This window comes from Scyliorhinus canicula, chromosome 8 (genome assembly GCF_902713615.1).
Source record: "Scyliorhinus canicula chromosome 8, sScyCan1.1, whole genome shotgun sequence".
Taxonomy (NCBI): domain Eukaryota; kingdom Metazoa; phylum Chordata; class Chondrichthyes; order Carcharhiniformes; family Scyliorhinidae; genus Scyliorhinus; species Scyliorhinus canicula.
The window spans coordinates 115,453,741-115,472,537 of NC_052153.1; the positions used below are offsets into that span (position 1 = coordinate 115,453,741).

Consider the following 18,797-nt stretch of genomic DNA (forward strand, 5'->3'; position numbering starts at 1 on the left):
CAGCGGAAAAATCCTGTCCACATCCACCTTGTAAAAACTTTGTACATTTCAATGAGATTACCTCATTCTTCAAAAATCTAAGGAATATAAAGCCAGTTTAATAAGGACACGGGAAGTCCACACCGAATAAAAACCGTAGAAAAGGTACAGCACAGAAATAAGCATTTGGGCCGATCGTGTCCATGCCAGCCTAAGGACACCCAGGTGCCCTTTCCAATCCCACCTTCCTGCATACGGTCCACAGCCCTATAGCTTACAGCACTTAATGTGCAGATCCAGGTACTTTTAAAAAAGAGTTCAGGGTCTCTGCCTCCATCACCAACTCAGGCAGAGAATTCCAGACACCCACTATCCTTTGCATGAAAAGGTTCTTCCTCATGGCACTTCTACACCTTCTGCCACTTATCTTGAATCCATGTCCCCTGCTTCTAGAATTCTCCACCAAGGGAAACAGTTTTATCATGTCCACTCTATCTCTTCCCCTCATAATTTTGTGCACCTCAATTAAGTCACCGCTCAGCCTTCTTTGTTCCAAGGAAAATAACGATTAGACATAGGAGCAGAATTAGGCCATTCAACCCATCGAGTCACTCTGCCATTCAATCATGGCTGATATGTTTTTCATCCCCATTTCATCCCCTAACCCCTGATCCCCTTATTAATCAAGAACCTAGCTATCTCTGCCTTAAAGACACTCTGTGATTTGGCCTTCACAGCCTTCTGCGGCAGAGTTCCACAGATTCACCATCCTCTGGCTGAAGAAATTTCTTCTCCTCTCAGTTTTAAAGGACTGTCCCTCAAGTCTGAGGCTGTGTCCTCAGGTTCTGTTTTTCCTACTAATAGAAACATCCTCTCCACATCCACTCTATCTAGGCCTCTCAGTATCCTGTCAGTTTCAATAAGATCCCCCCTGATCCTGCTAAACTCTGAGTACAGACCCAGAGTCCTCAACCACTCCTCATCTGACAAGCTCATCATTCCAGGGATCATTCCAGGGATTTGCTATGTGGGACCTTATCAAATGCCTTGCTAAAATCCATGTATACAATGTCCACTGCACTACCTTCATCATACTTCTTGTCACTTCCTCAAAGAATTCAATCAAATTTGCCAGGTAAGGGATCTCCATGGCAGCCATGGAGTTAGTGGTCACACAGGACAGCTCCCTCTTGCAAGCGTTGGTTTTTCCCCCTTTTACCCGAACTTTTAGGGAATTTTGCAGAAAAGTTGAGCAGAGAGTGGAGTGGGACAGAAAGGACCCTGGCTAAAAATTTGGAGCAGACTCGTGGTGCAGCATCAATTAGAAAAATGAAGCATGAGGAAGGGTCGTCATCGACTGGAAAGCTGCAAATGGAACAGTTGATGAGTTTCATTAAGGACAAATTTTGACAGCAGCGTAAGGAAATGCAGGGTGGCTGGTCAAAGGTGGTTGAGGGGACAGGGGCACCTCTTCGCAGGATCTTGGAATGGGTGGAGAAAAGCTCAAGGTGCAGGGGATAACAATCCAGGAGGTGGAGAAGGTGGTGTCTGACCAGAGTGATTGGGCTGTGTCGTTGGAGATTGCAGTCCTGGGGATGTGTGAAAGATGTTGCGAGCAAAGGCGGAGGACCAGGAAAATAGTTCCAGGCAGCAAAATCTGCGGATTGTGAGTGGGAAGGAAACCAAATCCGGATCTACCAAGACATTGGAGTGAGGTTCAACAAGGCCACGGCAGTGCTATATCAACGCTAGATTTGGTTTGGGATGCTGTACCCGGCCTGTTATGCAGGATAAGTTTGGTCATGGACAGGATGGGAGGCCATCTTGAGTGGGCCCGATTCAGAGTTGGAATGGGGGGCTGAGTCTCAGGGTGATGATAGTGAACTCTAGAGGGGATGGGAGGCGGAAGCCGCCACTGAGAATTGTAACATGAATGTCCGGCGACTAAATGGGCTGGTTAGATGGTCCCAGGTACTCACCCATGAAGGATTTGAGAGCAGAGATGATTTTCTTGCAAGAGACGCATCTCTGGGTGAAAGATCAGATAAGGTTGAAGGTCAGGTGGGTGGGGCAAGTGAGAATGGCGCCACAGCTGGGAGGGTTCATGGAGAGGATGGGGATGGTGGATCCGTGGAGGTTTGGGCACCCAGGTGAGAGGGAGTGTTCCTTCTGCTCGCATGTGTATAGGGTTTATTCACTGATTGACATTTTTGTGGTGGGCCAGGTGGTGCTGATGGGTGTGCAAGGGGTGGAATATGGTACAATAGTGATTTCGGGCCACGCTCCGCACTTGCTAGATGTGAAACTTTGTTCAGGTCAGGCGCAGAGGCCAGACCAGCTGTTGGATTCAGGGCTTTTGGCCGTCAAGGAGTTCTGTGGGAAGGTGATGGTGGTGATTAAGAATTATGCTGAGCTCAGGGCGGCATGTGGCGCAGTGGTTAGCACTGGGACTGCGGCGCTAAGGACCCGGGTTTGAATCCCGGCCCTGGGTCACTGTACGTGTGGAGTTAACACATTCTCCCCATGTCTGCGTGGGTTCCACCCCCACAACCCAAAGATGTGCTGGTTAGCTGGATTGGCCACATTAAATTGCCCCTCAATTAAAGCTATTCATACACAGTGGTGTCAACACCGACATCCCCTTCAACTTAAAGTATCTCTGCAGCTGATTCCGCACCCTGACCATCGACTGTACCACCAGGCTCTCCATTTACTACACCAGAGCTAGTGAAAGTGGAGCAGTCACCAGAGCCCTCAGATCGGATCCTCTACAGGACTCCTTCCCCCCACCATTACCTCACCTTCTCCACATTCGCTGCCCAATAGTAGTGCATCAGATTCGGGAGCGCAAGCCCCCCTTTCTGTCTCTGCCTCTGTACCAGGGCCCTCTTTACCTTCGGCACCTTACCACTGTCTCCAATTTCTGGAAAGAGGCCTTCGGGAGAAAGATTGGAAGGGTCTGGAAAATGAACAAGAGCCTTGGCAGCACATTCATTTTTACAACCTGCACCCTCCCTGCCTGTGTCAAGTGCAATGTATCCCATCTCTTAAAATCTGCTCTAATCTCTTCCACCAATGTTGTCAAATTCCACTTGCGCATGGTAGCCCATTCTCTCGTCACCTGAATCCACAAGTACCTAAACCTTTCCCTAGTTACCTTAAATGGCAACATCCCCAACTTGGCCCGCTGCCCCACCGAATTCACCGGAAAAACCTTGCTCTTCCTGACATTTAACTTACACCCTGAGAAGGCCCCGAACCTCTCAAATATTGGCATGATCCTACCCATACTCTCCGATGGGTCCAACATGAACAACAACAAGTCGTCCACATACAATGACCCTCGGAGCTCCGTGCCCCCCCTCACAATCCCCTGCCATTCCACCGACCGCCTAAGGGCCATCCCCAAGAACTCAATCACGAGCACAAAATACAACAGCGACCGCGGACACCCTATACAGGCCAAAACTCCGCAAATTCATCCCATTTGTCCACACACTTACCACCGGGGTTACATATAACAAACGCACCCAGGCCAATAACTTCGGGCCAAACCTAAACCTACCCAAGATCTCAAGATCTCGTGCCTTCTCTGCATCCATAGAAAGAATGACCTCCGGCACCTGCCCCACCGACGGAGTCATAACCATATCCAGCAGCCTCCTGTTGTTACTGGAGAGCTGCCTGCCCTTTATAAACCTGTTTGATTCTCAGCAGCCACCCCTGCCATGCATCCCTCCATCCACCCCGCCACCAAATTAGACAGCACTTTCACATCTGTGTTCAACAATGAAATGAGCTTATAAGACCCACACTCCAACGGATCCTTCCCCTTCTTCGAAATTAGCATGATCGATGCCTGTGTCAGTGTCTCTAGCACCTTCCCCTTCTCCCAACCCCTCACTAAGCATCCCCAACAAACGCGGTGCCAACTTTGCCGCTAACGCCTTATAAAACACCACCGGAAAGCCATCTGGCCCTGGAGCCTTCCCCGACTTCATCCCCATAATATTGTCAATCACCTCCCTCAGCCCCAGCGACTCCTCCAATGCCTGCCTCCTCTCTTCCACCAATCTTGGAAATTCCAATCCATCCATGAACCGATCCATGTCCTCTTTCTCTCCACCCAACTCCGCCTTGTACAGCTTCTCGTAGTATCCCTGTTATATTCTGTGCTATGGCCGTAGCACAGGTGCACACAGAACATTTAGTTCTTTAACTAGTAAGATGATTTATTAACAATATTAACACGTGAAAAGATAACTAACGAAGTGTGATACAGACAGTAACGAATAAATGAATTCAGTGAATTCTCCTGGAGCTATTTCTAGTGCAACTATCTTCATGTACGTCTTACTACCAATTGACAGGTCTCTCAAGCCATGATAGATCTCTATCGCCACCAGTTGGTTGGAGGTTGCATCGTTAATTATATACAGAGCTGTGCATAGGCACATAACCACACCCTGAACAGCTTATTTTTCCTCCCCGACTCTGACACTACTTCCCTCTTCACTGTTCGCACATTTAAAATTTCCCTGGATGCAGGCTGCCTCCTCAGCTGGTGGGCCAGCAAACGGCTCACCTTCTCCCCATATTCATATTGCACCCCCCTGGCCCTCTGTAGTTGCCCCACTGACCTTCATGTCATCAACGTATCGAACTGCCCATATAACCTCTTCCTCTACACCAACAACTCTTCAGTGGGACCCCCCATGTATCTCCTGTCTACCTCAACTATCTCATCCAACAACCATTCATACTCCTCCCTCCTCCTCCTGTCCTGTGCACCTTGAACGAGATAATCTCCCCTCGCATTCAGCGCGTCTCAGAATGTGGCCAGACACCTCCCCGTTCTGAATAATCTCCAAGTACTCCCCGACCTCACCTTTTCACAAAACCCCTTATCCGCTGTAATGACTTAGGCCAGGCCTTTGAGATTGGCCAATTAGAATACGAGTTCCCTGATTAGTGGCCCAATCAGAGAACCCCTTTCTGTGTATATACCAGGGAGAGTCAGGGGACTTCCGGTGGCGGCTATGAAGGAGTAAGTCGCACATTTGGTGGCTCCCGCTCAGGTCGGACTTTTGGACCTTTTCCCCAGAAATTTTACCGGGCTTGATTTGGAAAATCGATGATAGAGGCAATTGTGAACTGGATTCCCACATCGGTGCATGGAGAGGCGGGCTAGAAATGCTCGCAAAGGCAGAAACAGATGGACAGAGAAGGCATGGGCTGAAGCTGCAGTGGGAGAAAGCATGCCGGGTGACCGGAGTCCTGGCTTGTCGACCCAGCGGTCAACGGAGCAGATGAGGCAAGTTATCCAGGAGGGCTTCGCCAAACAGAAGCAGGACTACTTGAACCCGATTAAAGAGTCAATTGCGCGGCTGGAGCTTAGATTGGATGCCCAAGATCGGGCGATCCAGAAAGTAGAAAAAGCGCTGGCTGAGGAGGAGAAACATCAAACTGCGGTGGAGTTGGAAGTGGGGCTGCTGAGAGACCAGCAGAAAAGGCTCCCAGAGAAGGTAGAGTACCTAGAGAATAGGTCCCACCGGCAGAACCTGAGAATCATTGGGCTCCCGGAGGGGTCCAAAGGAGCGGACGCTGGGGCATACATATGTAGCTGGCATGTTTGAGAAGCTGCTGGGGGATGGGGCATTCTCCCGACCCTTGGAGGTGGACAGGGCTCACAGAGCACTCGCAAGGAAGTCACGAATGGGAGACCTCCTCCGAGGGCAATGGTGGTGAGATTCCACAGGTATTTGGACAAGGAGCGTATTTTACAGTGGGCCAAGCAGACGTGGAGCTGTAAATGGGAAAACAGTATCCTGTGGATCTATTTATTAATTATCTATCTATTAATAGGTCCTTTTCAAATTGGCAGGCAGTAAGCATTGGGGTACCACAGGGATCGGTGCTGGGACCCCAGCTATTCACAATATATATTAATGATTTGGATGAGGAAACCAAATGTAACATCTCAAAGTTTGCAGATGATACCAAATTAGATGGGAGGGTGAATTGTGACGAGGATGCAGAGATCCTACAGCAAGATCTGGACAGGTTGGGTGAGTGGGCAAATCAATGGCAAATGCAGTATAATTTGGATAAGTTTGAGGTTATTCATTTTGGAAGCAAAAACAGGAAGGCAGATTGCTACCTGAATGGTTGAAAATTGGGAGAGGGGAGAGTGCAGCGGGACCTGGGTGTCCTTGTGCACCATTCTCTGAAGGTAAGCATGCAGGTGCAGCAGGCGGTAAAGAAGGCTAATGGCATGTTGGCCTCCATTGCAAGAGGTTTCGAGTATAGAAGCAGGGATGTGTTGCTGCAATTGTACAGTGCCTTGGTGAGGCCACACGTGGAACATTGTGTGCAGTTTTGGTCTCCTTCTCTGAGGGAGAATGTTCTTGCTCTCGAAGGAGTGCAGCGAAGGTTTCCCAGACTGATTCCAGGGATGGCAGGACTGTCACATGAGGAGAGATTGACTAGGTTGGGATTGTTCTCGCTGGAGTTCAGAAGAATGAGGGGGATCTCATAGAGACTTCTAAAATTCTAACAGGACTAAACAGGGTAGGTGCAGGGAAGATGTTACCAATGATAGGTATGTCCAGAACCAGGGGTCACAGCCTGAGGATTCAGGGTAAACCATTTTGGACAAAGATAAGGAGACACTTCTTCACACAAAGAGTGGTGAGCCTGTGGAATTCATTACCACAGGACGTAGGTGATGCTAAAACTTTGAATATATTCAAGAGGCGGCTGGATATAGCACTTGGGGAGAATGGGATCAAAGGCTATGGGGAGAAAGCAGGATTAGGCTATTGAGTAGGATGATCAGCCATGATGCTGATGAATGGCGGAGCAGGCTCGAAGGGCCAAAACACCTCCTCCTGCTCCTATCTTCTATGTATCTATGTGTGTACCAGGACCTGAGGGTGGAAGTGGCCAGGAGAAGAGCGGGTTCAACCAGATGAGGTTGACCCTTTTTAAGAAAAAGGTGAAGATCGGACTGCTCTATCCGGCCCGTCTCTGGGTCACGTACGAGGAGCAACATTTCTATTTATTTTTTTAAGAAATAATTTTTATTCAAATTTTCACATTTTCACAAAAAAGAAAACAATAACAGAAAATTCTAAGAACAAAAAAAAACAGAACCTCCCCCCGCCGTAAATACAAAAGAGAAACCATAAATTAACGCCCGTCATTGGCAAAAAACAGATATTCAACCCAAAACAAAAACAAAGAGACAACCCCCCCCCCCCCCCCACCCCGGGTTGCTGCTGCTGCTGACCTTTTGTTTTTACCGTTCTGCCAGGAGATCTAGGAATGGTTGCCATCTCCTGAAAAATCCCTGCACTGACCCCCTTAGGGCAAATTTCACCCTCTCCAATTTAATAAACCCCGCCATATCGTTGACCCAGGCCTCCACGCTTGGGGGCCTCGCATCCTTCCACTGAAGAAGAATCCATATGAGCCCTATGCAGTACCTTAAACTGCATGAGGCTAAGCTTCGTACATGAAGAGGAGGAGTTCACCCTTTCTAGGGCATCCGCCCACGTCCCCTCCTCAATCTCCTCATCCAGCTCCTCCTCCCATTTATCTTTCAGCTCCTCCACCGAGGCCTCGCCTACATCCTGCATCGCCTGGTACACTTCCGAGATCCTCCCCTCTCCAACCCATACCCCTGAGAGCACCCTGTCCTGGACCCCACGCGGCGGCGGCAGGGGGAACTCCGCCACCTGCCGCCTGACAAACGCCCTTACTTGTATGTACCTAAAGGTTTTCCCGGGGGGAGCCTGAACTTCCCTTCCAGTTCACCCAGGCTCGCAAACTTCCCGTCTATGAACAGGTCCCCCAGCCTCCTGACACCTGCCCTGTGCCAACTCAGGAACCCGCCATCAATTCTCCCCGGAACAAACCGGTGGTTCCCCCGTATCGGGGACCCCATCGAGGCCCCCACCTCCCCCCTGTGCCGCCTCCATTGCCCCCAAATCTTGAGGGTAGCTGCCACCACCGGGCTCGTGGTATATCTCGTCGGAGGGAGCGGCAGCGGCACCGTTGCAAGCGCTTCCAGGCTCGTACCCACACAGGATGCCATCTCCAGCCTCTTCCATGCCGCCCCCTCCCCGTCCATTACCCACTTACGCACCATCGCTGCGTTGGCAGCCCAATAATACCCACAGAGGTTGGGCAACGCCAGCCCCCCCCCCATCCCTGCCCCGCTTCAAGAACACCCGTCTCACCCTTGGAGTCCCATGTGCCCACACAAACCCCGTAATGCTCCTGTTAACCCGCCTGAAAAAGGCCTTCGGAATAAGGATGGGGAGATACTGGAACAGGAACAGAAACCTCGGGAGCACCGTCACCTTGACTGACTGCACCCTACCCGCCAAAGACAGCGGCAGGATGTCCCACCTCTTAAACTCCTCCTCTATTTGCTCCACCAGCCTTGTGAGGTTTAGCTTATGCAAGGCCCCCCAGCTCCTGGCCACCTGAACCCCCAAGTACCTGAAGCTCCTCTCCGCCCTTTTCAGTGGGAGCCACCCAATCCCCCCCTCCTGGTCCCCCAGGTGTACCACAAACAGCTCGCTTTTCCCAAAGTTAAACATTTCTATTTCAAGTCGCCTGAGGAAAGGGCTGGTGGCGGGCTGAGAACTTTGAACTTTGCTGCAACGTTCATGTTTTAAAAAGTTTCTTGTTTTTTGCTCTGTAGACGTTATCTGTAATGCCTTCAATGTATTCATTTGGGGCCAGTTGCAGAGCTGAGTGAGTTAAAGTTTACATTTGCACTGTTGGAGGATGGGGGTGTGTTTGTTAGATGCTGGATCCTTTTCTTGATCTTTTCTTTGTTTAGCGTTTTTTTTTTTGTCGGGCAATTGTGTTGGGATTGTCTTTCATTTGAATATGTGTGTATGAGCAGGGGGGAGGGAACAATAGGTGGGAGAATGTCTGGCGCCTGCTGCGGGGGCCACCAAGCTAGCTGGGCGGGCTAGCTCACGGAAGCACAGTGGAGGTTGAGCAGATGTTAGGCTTATCAAAGGGATTGATTTACTTTGTGCTGTTACTAGGGGGGAGGGGGGGAAATATTCTGCTGACGAGGGAGGGACTTTTGCTAAGGGGCAGAGAGGAGGTCGGGGGCGGAGGCTGCCTGGGGGAGGGCCGGTGGAGGCGTGGGGCGCGGGCTGGAGACTGGTCCAAGAAAGGGGATGGCTGATCGGCAAAGGGGGCGGGGGGGAGGCGATGAGCCCCCCAACTAGGCTGATCACGTGAATGTACGAGGGCTAAATGGGCCGGTCAAAAGGGCAAGCGTGTTTGCGCATTTGAGAGGACTGAAGGCGGATGTGGTAATGCTACAGGAGAAGCACCTTAGAGTAGCTGACCAGATTAGATTAAGAAAGGGATGGGTCGGACAGGTTTTCACTCGGGACTGGACTCGAAGACTAAAGGGGTCCCGATCCTGATCAATAAGGGAGTGGTGTTTGAGGCGGGAAGAATAGTTTAGGATGTGGGAGGCCGGTACATCATGGTCAGTGGGATATTGGAGGGGGTGCAGGTGGTATTAGTAAATGTGTATGCGCCAAACTGAGACGATGTGGAGTTTATAAAGAGGATGCTGGGGAAAATACCGGACCTGGATTTGCATAAGCTGGTCATGGGAAGGAACTTCAACACAGTTATTGACCCTGGTTTAGACCGGTCAAGCTCAAAAACGGGCAGGGTGCCAGCAATGGCTAACGAGCTAAAAAGGGTTCATGGAGCAGATGGGGGGGGGGGGAGGACCCATGGAGAATTGGGCAGCTGAGAGTGAAGTTTTCCTTCTACTCGCATGTGCATAAAGTGTACTCCTGGATTGATTTTTTTCATTTTGAACAGGGCTCTACTGACGGGGGTAGTGGACACGGGGTACTCAGCAATCACAATCTCAGACCATGCCCCACATTGGGTTGACCTATAGGTTAGTAATGACAGTAACCAGCTTGACGTGGGACTTTTAGCTGACAAAGAGGTGTGCAGGCGGCTGAGGAAATGTATTCAGAACTACCTGGAAGTCAACGACATGGGGGACGTTTCAGTAGCGGTGGTCTGGGGGGCATTGAAGGCGGTGGTTAGAGGGGAGCTGATATCGATATGGCCCACAGGGAAAAGGCAGACAGGGCAGAAACGGACCGACTGGTAAAGGAGATACTACAGGCCAACAGGAACTATGTGCAGACCTCAGAGGCAGGGCTTTTAAGGGAATGGCGGAGGCTATATGCGGAGTTCAGCATGTTAACCACAGAGAGGGCGGTAGAGCAGCTGAGAAAGGCGAGGGGGGCGATTTATGAGCATGGAGAGAGGCAAGTAGAATGCTTGTTCGCAGCTTAGAAAGAGGGAGGCAGCCAGGGAGATAGAGAAAGTAAAGGATGGGGACGGGAGCCTGGTTGGAGACTCTGCAAGGGTGAATAAGGCGTTTAAGGAGTTTTATAGTAGGCTTTATGGGTTGGAACCCCCAACTGGGCTGGAGGGCATGAGGCACTTCCTAGGGTGGCTGAATTTCCCGAAGGTGGACGGGATGCTGGTAGAAGGGCTGGGGGCCCCGATCGGGATTGAAGAGATAATGGAGGGTCTGAAGGCCATGCAGCCGGGTAAAGCCCCGGGGCCAGACGGGTACCCAGTGGAGTTCTATAAAAAGTTCTCTGGGATATTGGCTCCGATGTTGATGAGGACGTTCAATGAGGCAAGGGAGCGTGGGGTGCACAATTTCACTGATCCTGAAGCGGGACAAGGACCCGGAGCTGTGTGGGTTCTATAGGCCGATACCCCTATTGAATGTGGATGCCAAGCTGCTGGCCAAAACTTTCTCCTCTAGGATTGAGGATTGTGTGCCGGATGTTATTGCGGAGGACCAGGCGGAGTTTGTTAAGGGAAGGCAGTTGGTGGCCAATGTAAGAAGGTTGTTAAATGTGATCATGATGCCCCCGAAAGATAGGGAAGTGGAGGTAGTGGTCGCAATGGACGCAGAGAAGTTTTTTGATCGAGTAGAATGGGAATATCTGTGGGAGGTACTGGGATGGTTTGGATTTGGGCGGAGCTTTATTGACTGGGTCAGGTTGCTGTATCAGGCTCCTGTTGCGAGTGTACGGACGAATAGGACAACATCGGACTACTTTAGGCTGCATCGGTGGATGAGACAGGGATGCCCCCTCTCCCCACTGTTGTTCGCGTTAGCCATAGAGCCGCTGGCAATTGCACTGAGGGCTTCAAGGGGCTGGAAGGGGCTGGTCCGGGGGAGGGGAGGGGGGTCCTAGTCTCGCTTTATGCAGATGACCTGCTCCTGTATGTATCGGATCCAGCAAGGGGATGGAAGAAATCATGAGGATTTTGGGGGAGTTTGCCTGGTTTTTGGGGTATGCACTAAATATGGGGAAAAGTGAGATGTTTGCGGTCCAGGCAAGGGGGCAGGAGAGGCGACTGGGGTAACTGCCGTTTAGAGTGGTAGGGGAAAGTTTTAGGTATCTAGGCATCCAAGTGGTGCGGGAATGGGAACGGCTGCACAGATAAATCTGGCCCGACTAGTAGATGAAATGAAGGACAATTTTCAGAGGTGGGACACGCTCCAGGGCCCAGACGGTGAAAATGACGGTCCTCCCGAGATTCATGTTTGTGTTTCAGTGTCTCCCCTTCTTTATTCCGCAGTCCTTTTTTAAACAGGTCAACAAGGTAATCACTGGCTTTGTATGGGCGGGCAAGGCCCCGCGAGTAAAAAAGGGGATGCTTGAGCGGAGCCGGGGTCGGGCAGGCTGGCGCTGCCAAACTTCAGTAATTACTATTGGGCGGCGAATATAGCCATGATCAGGATGTGGGTGGAGGGGGGGGGGGGGGGGGGGGGGGGAGGGGGGGGGGGGTCGGCATGGGAGCGTATGGACGCGGCTTCATGCAAGGGCACCAGCTTGGGGGCACTGATAATGGCACCTCTGCCGGTCCCGCCGGCATGGTACTCCACCAACCCCGTGGTTGTGGCGGCCCTGAGAGTCTGGGGGCAATGGAGGAGATATGTGGGAGCGGAGGGAACATCGGTCTGGTCCCCAATCTGCAATAATCACCGGTTTGCCCCGGGAAGGATGGATGGGGGGTTTTGGAGATGGCAGAGGGCAGAAATTGAGAGGATGGGGGATATGTTTATGGAGGGGAGCTTTCCCAGCCTGAGGGAGCTGGAGGAGAAATTTGGATTGGCGAGGGGAAACAAGTTTAAGTACCTGCAGGTGAGGGTCCTCCTACGTAGGCAGGTTTCAACCTTCCCACTCCTACCACCAAGGGGGATACAGGGCAGGGTAGTTTCCAGAGTGTGGGTGGGAGAAGGGAAGGTCTCCAACATTTACAGGGAACTCATGGGGTCAGAGATAGGACGGAGAGATAGAGGATGGTCTCTGGGTGGACGCACTGTGTTGAGTCAATGCGTCCACAACGTGCCAGGCTCAGTCTGATACAGTTTAAGGTCGTTCACTGAGCTCACATGACAGTGGCCTGGATGAGTAGGTTCTTTGGTGTAGAAGACAGGTGTGCAAGGTGTGTGGAAGGGCCAGCAAACCATGTACACATGTTCTGGACATGCCCAAAGCTTTGAGGGTTTTGGCAGGGGTTTGCGGATGTCGTCCACGGTGTTGTAAACAAGGGTGGCACCGAGTCCAGAGGTGGCAATTTTCGGGTTGTCGGAAGACCCGGGAATCCAGGAGGAGAAAGAGGCAGATGTTCTGGCCTTTGCTTCTCTGGTAGCCCGGTGACGGATATTATTAGCTTGGAGGGACTCAAAGCCCCTGAAGTCGGAGACCTGGCTATCTGATATGGCTAGTTTTCTCTGTTTGAAGAAAATCAAGTTCGCCATGAGAGGGTCAATGTTAGAACATAGAACATACAGTGCAGAAGGAGGCCACCCGGCCCATCGAGTCTACACCAACCCACTCAAGCCCTTACTTCCACCCTATCCCCGTAACCCAATTACCCCTCCCAACCCTTTTGGTCACTAAGGGCAATTTATCATAGCCAATCCACCTAACCTGCATGTCTTTGGACTGTGGGAAAAAACCAGAGCACCCAGTGAAAACCCACGTAGACACAGGGAGAACGTGCAGACACCTCACAGACAATGACCCAGCGGGGAATCAAAGCTGGGACCCTGGCGCTGTGAAGCTACAGTGCTATCCACTTGTGCTACCGTGCTGCCCTGTTAGGGGTTCGCCCGAAGGTGGCAACCGTTCGTCGCCTTCTTTGCGGAAAATTAATCGTCAGCAGAGGGTGGGGGGGGGGGGGGGGGGGGGGGTTTAGTGTAGGGGGTTAATAAAGGTGGGACCTGTAAGGGAGGAAGATGGCTTTCACACTATGTATATAAATTTATGTACATTGTTTATTTTGTTGTTGTTGTAAAACCAAAAATACCTCAATAAAATGTTTATAAAAAAAAAACAGAGAGTGTCAGATCCTCTGCACTCCCGGTGTAGACAGCTGACTGAATGGTTATGGTTGTTCAGCTGTTGAGTTTGTAAATAAAAGGAATTCTGGTGACTGGACTTCTGCCTCCAAGGACTTATTACAGTGGCGACGAGGAAAACGGAACGACCCGAAGAAACCTGCTCGTCAGCAGGTGCAGCATATTGAGGATAAGCGGCTGACAGGCAAAATGCCTTTCTTCGGAAAGTTGGACTCATTTGACCCTGCAGTGGAAGACTGGGCCCAATATGTGGAGCGGATCAAGTACTTCTTTAGAGCAAACAATATCATTCCGAATGATTCTGCTGATTCTGTTGGCAAGCAGCCTTTGCCATTATGCGCAGTCTCACTTTTCCGGTGGCACCGGACATGAAAACTTTCCAGGAATTGACGCATTTAGTAAAAGAGTACTATGACCCTAAGCCACCTCTGATCCGGCTAAGATACCGGTTTTACACAGCATTCCGAGACACTGGAGAGTCAGTTACAAACTTTGTAACAAGATTAAGGCGATTAGCAGAGGCTTGTGAATTTGGCCTGACGCTAAATGAGATGCTCTGAGACCGTTTGGTATGTGGAATAAATAATTTAGCAATACAGAAACGTCTGTTAGCAGAGGCCGAGCTGGATTGCAAACAAGCATTGCAGCTGGCTTTGTCCTTAGAAAAAGCAGCAAGCGGTGCGCATGAGTTACAGGGTACTCCGATGGAGGTAGACGCCCATTCCAGTGAAACTGTGTTAAGGGACTACCGCTGGGGGCTAGGCAACTGCATAGCCACCCTCAGGAACCAAAGACACTAAGTTTTTTTTAATAAATATTTTTATTCTCCATTTTCTTCAGAATTTACACCCCACCAACAAACAGTAAACAGAAACAAATACAATGTCAACCCCCTTATTAACAACAATGATTCCATCCTCCCACCACCCCAAACAACGGCCCACCTGACAATATCAGCATGAAATAAAAGAAACCCTCCCAAGGTGGAACAATAAAAGGAAAAAAGAAAAAGGAATCAGGAATCGCCTATGGTCGCCATTGACATATATAGACCACCTCGCCCCCCCCCCCCCCCCCACAATATTCAATGCCATCCAATCCCTGAAAGAGTACCGTGAATGACACCCATGAATTATAGACAACCCCCTCCCAGACTCCACCCCTCCACTTCCTCTTGTAAACTCCTCCCCCCAACCTTGGTTCCTTCCCCTAACTTTTCACCCCGGCTAGACTCACCGAAACCTGTTCTACCAGGCTCCGATGGCCGCAGCCCCTCCCCCACCTCACTCCCATTCACTGGCCGGCTTAAACCATCCAGCGTGGAGGCCCCCGCCCGGGTCTCTTTTTCCCTTACCCGGTCCTCGGAAAACCAAGCAATCCCCTTTAGCACACAACCCGTGTGGTAGTATGACTAGGGGTATTACGGTACTTGGAAGTGAGCTGCTATTGGTGCAGAGGACTTGCTGCCCATTGGCCCGGGTAAGTCATGTGCCTCTCAGCCGATTGACTGAGAGGTAGGTAGCTCCGCCTACAAGGCGGGATATAAGAACCCGTGCTTCCCGGCAGTCGGCCTTTCTTCTGTACGTCTGCTGCCGGGCACACATCTTGTGCATTAAAGCTAATCGTTTGGATCTCATCTACGTTTCGTGTCCATTGATTGTGCATCACCCCGCATACATAAGAACATAAGAACTAGGAGCAGGAGTAGGCTATCTGGCCCCTCGAGCCTGCTCCGCCATTCAATGAGATCATGGCTCACCTTTTGTGGACTCAGCTCCACTTTCCGGCCTGAACACCATAACCCTTAATCCCTTTATTCTTCAAAAATCGATCTATTTTTATCTTAAAAACATTTAATGAAGGAGCCTCTACTGCTTCACTGGGCAAGGAATTCCATAGATTCACAACCCTTTGAGTGAAGAAGTTCCTCCTAAACTCAGTCCTAAATCTACTTCCCCTTATTTTGAGGCTATGCCCCCTAGTTCTGCTTTCACCCACCAGTGGAAACAACCTGCCCGCATCTATCCTATCTATTCCCTTCATAATTTTATATTTTTCTATAAGTTCCCCCCTCATCCTTCTAAATTCCAACGAGTACAGTCCCAATCTACTCAACCTCTCCTCGTAATCCAACCCCTTCAGCTCTGGGATTAAGCTAGTGAATCTCCTCTGCACACCCTCCAGTGCCAGTACGTCTTTCTCAAGTAAGGAGACCAAAACTGAACACAATACTCCAGGTGTGGCCTCACTAACACCTTATACAATTGCAGCATAACCTCCCTAGTCTTAAACTCCATCCCTCTAGCAATGAAGGACAAAATTCCATTTGCCTTCTTAATCACCTGTTGCACCTGTAAACCAACTTTTTGCGACTCATGCACTGGCACACCCAGGTCTCTCTGCACAGCAGCATGTTTTAATATTTTATTATTTAAATAATAATCCCGTTTGCTGTTATTCCTACCAAAATGGATAACCTCACATTTGTCAACATTGTATTCCATCTGCCAGACCCTAGCCCATTCACTTAACCTATCCAAATCCCTCTGCAGACTTCCAGTATCCTCTGCACTTTCCACTTTACCACTCATCTTAGTGTTGTCTGCACACCCAAGCCCCATAGAACCATCATTGCAAATAAAAGTCCCTTGTCCAAATCTTTTCCCTTGTCCAAATATATACAGCATCGACTCATTTAGTACTTACACCAACACGCAGTGAAAAAATAAAGGCACATGAGGCCACATCGGTCCACGACCATTTCTCAATTCTGCCACAGTCCTTCTGCCTTCGCAAACTCCTCTGCTGCTTCCGCCGTACCAAAATAAAAGTCCTGAATTCATTGGTCACCCTCAACTTAGCTGGATATACTGTGCCACACTGCACCTTGCTGATGTACAGTGCCTTCTTCACCCGGCTGAAGGCAGCCCACCTCCTCGCCAGCTCCACCGTAAAGTCCTGGTATATGCGTATACCAGCTCCAGCCCACTGCACCACCCCCTTCTGCTTTGCCCAGCACAGGACCTTCTCCTTCACGCTATACCTACGGAAACACAGAGTTACTATTCTTGGCGGCTCACCCGCCTTTGGTATAGGCCTCCACGACTGATGAGCCTGATCCAGTTCATATCGGGAGGGATTGTCCCCGTTCCCTAATAGCTTCACCAACATCGTGGCAAAATACTCCGTCATCCTCAGACCTTCCACCCCTTTGGGCAGACCCACAATCCTCAGATTCTGTCACCTGGATCTGTTTTCCAGGACTTCCATTTTGGCTCGCAGACCCTTGTTCGTCTCTATCACCCTCCGCAACTCCTTCCCCATCAGGTGAGTTGATCACTGTGCTGCGATAATGCCTCTTCCACTTCCTTCAGTGTCTCACCTTGCTCCCGCACCTCCGCTGCTGCGCTTGATACCGCGGCCGTCATCGGGGCAATCGCCTCCTCCACCAGCACTTTCAATACCGCCCCATCTCCTTCTTCACGCTTCGATATGTTTTGTGAACTGCTTTTCAAGTTCCACAGCCATCACCTTGGTCGTTTCTTCTGCTGTGAGCAATGCGGCCTCCCCTGGTGCTCCAGCCTGTACTTTCCTTACAGTTCCTGCGCTGACTTTTTCACTCCCTGGCAGACTTCCATTAACCCCCTTTTTCACGGCCGTTTTTCTCCCAAATTTGGACATTTCTCCTCCCTGTGCCTTCTTATAGCCTTTTCAGCCTCCGTTGCCCCCGGGACCGGGCGTTAAAACTCCAAAATTTCTATTCCCGAACGGGAGCCCTCGAGTGTTCGGCTGCCTCCCGTTTGCCGTCACCGGAAGGCACGCGGATACTAAGTTAACCAGGCCCACTCGCAGAAGCCCTCCCAAGCAAGGGAAAATTAGGTCCAGACAGACAGCAGCCCCTGCAGCCTTTCGCCCGGCAAAATATTGTAGTTGTTGCCAGAGATCAGAGCAAGAAAGGAGAAATAGAAGCCCAAGATCATCATCTTGGAGAAGGTCACGTAGGCCGGGGTACAGGAGAATGCATACCCTAGAAGCCCCACCTACCTCCAACGAGGAACAACTAAATGGTGTAACGATGGTGAGATCAAAACCCATTAAATTATCCATAAGGTTGAATGGACATCCGACACTGATGGAAGTCGACACTGGAGCAGCCGTATCAGTGATAGGGGAAACAGCTTTCAATAGAATTCGCACTGGACTCCAACCCTTATTCTTAACCAGGACCTCGGCAAAACTGAGGACATACACAGAGGAACCACTCAGAGCGTTGGGCACAACGCATATAACTGTGGCTTATGGAGAGCAACTGGTTAGGCTGCCTTTAATGGCAGTGAAAGGTGTGGGGCCAAGCTTGTTGGGACAAAACTAGCTTAAAGAGATCCAGCTGGATTGGATAAACATTATCGCCGCCTGAGTGAACTCCTGTGCAAATACCCAGAGGTTTTCCAAGAAGGGCTTGGAACAATAAAGGGAGCAACGGCAACATTGCATGTAGATCCAGAGGCAGTCCCAAAATTCTACAGGGCCCGACCAGTACCCTTCGCATTAAGGCAGAAAGTCGATGTGGAAATAAAATGATTAGAGCGTGAGGGAATAATAAAACCGGTCCAGTTTGCAGAGTGGGCAGCACCCGTGGTGCCTATCCTTAAGCCAGACGGTTCGGTCCGCTCTTGTGGAGATTTCAAACAAACAATTAATCACTACACACAACTGGACAAATACCCAATTCCCCAGATTGAGGATTTGTATACAAAGCTGGCTGGAGGACTCTATTCTCAAAGCTGGATATGAGCCATGCATATCTACAGCTGAAGCTGGACGAAGAGTCCCAAAAATTCTCAACGATAAACAGCCTGAAGGACCTTTTTCAGTATACAGGATTACCCTTCAGGGTATCATCAGCTTGTGCGATATTCCAGAGGATGATGGTGAATATATTGCAAGGGCTACCACAAGTCGCCATTTACCTGGACGACGTCCTCATTACAGGAAAAACAAAGGCAGAACATCTGCAAAACCTGGAGGAAGTCCTTAGGAGGTTTTCAGCAGCAGGTATATGCCTAAAGAGGGAGAAATGTGTTTTCCTAGCAACTCAAGTAACCTATCAGGGGTACAAGGTTGACAAATCAGGGCTACACCCTTTGGTAGATCGGGTGAGGGCGATTAAAGATGCCCCGGCCCCCACCACAATCCAGGAGTTAAGGTCTTTTTTAGGACTGATGACATATTATGGAAAGTTCATACAGAACAGAGCCATCTTGGACCCCCTACACCAATTATAAAAAAAGGGCAAGCCTGGGAGTGGCCCTCTTGCCAAGACAGAGCTTTCAAGAAGATAAAAGAACAGCTT

At 50.3% G+C, this 18,797-nt stretch overlaps 1 protein-coding gene across 3 annotated transcripts in view; it reads right to left on the bottom strand.

Annotated features, from left to right (window-relative positions):
* The window catches only part of LOC119970465 (calcium/calmodulin-dependent protein kinase type IV-like), a 173,351-nt gene that overhangs the window by 105,586 nt on the left and 48,968 nt on the right, over window positions 1-18,797 (bottom strand). The gene's annotated exons all lie outside the window — the stretch shown is intronic.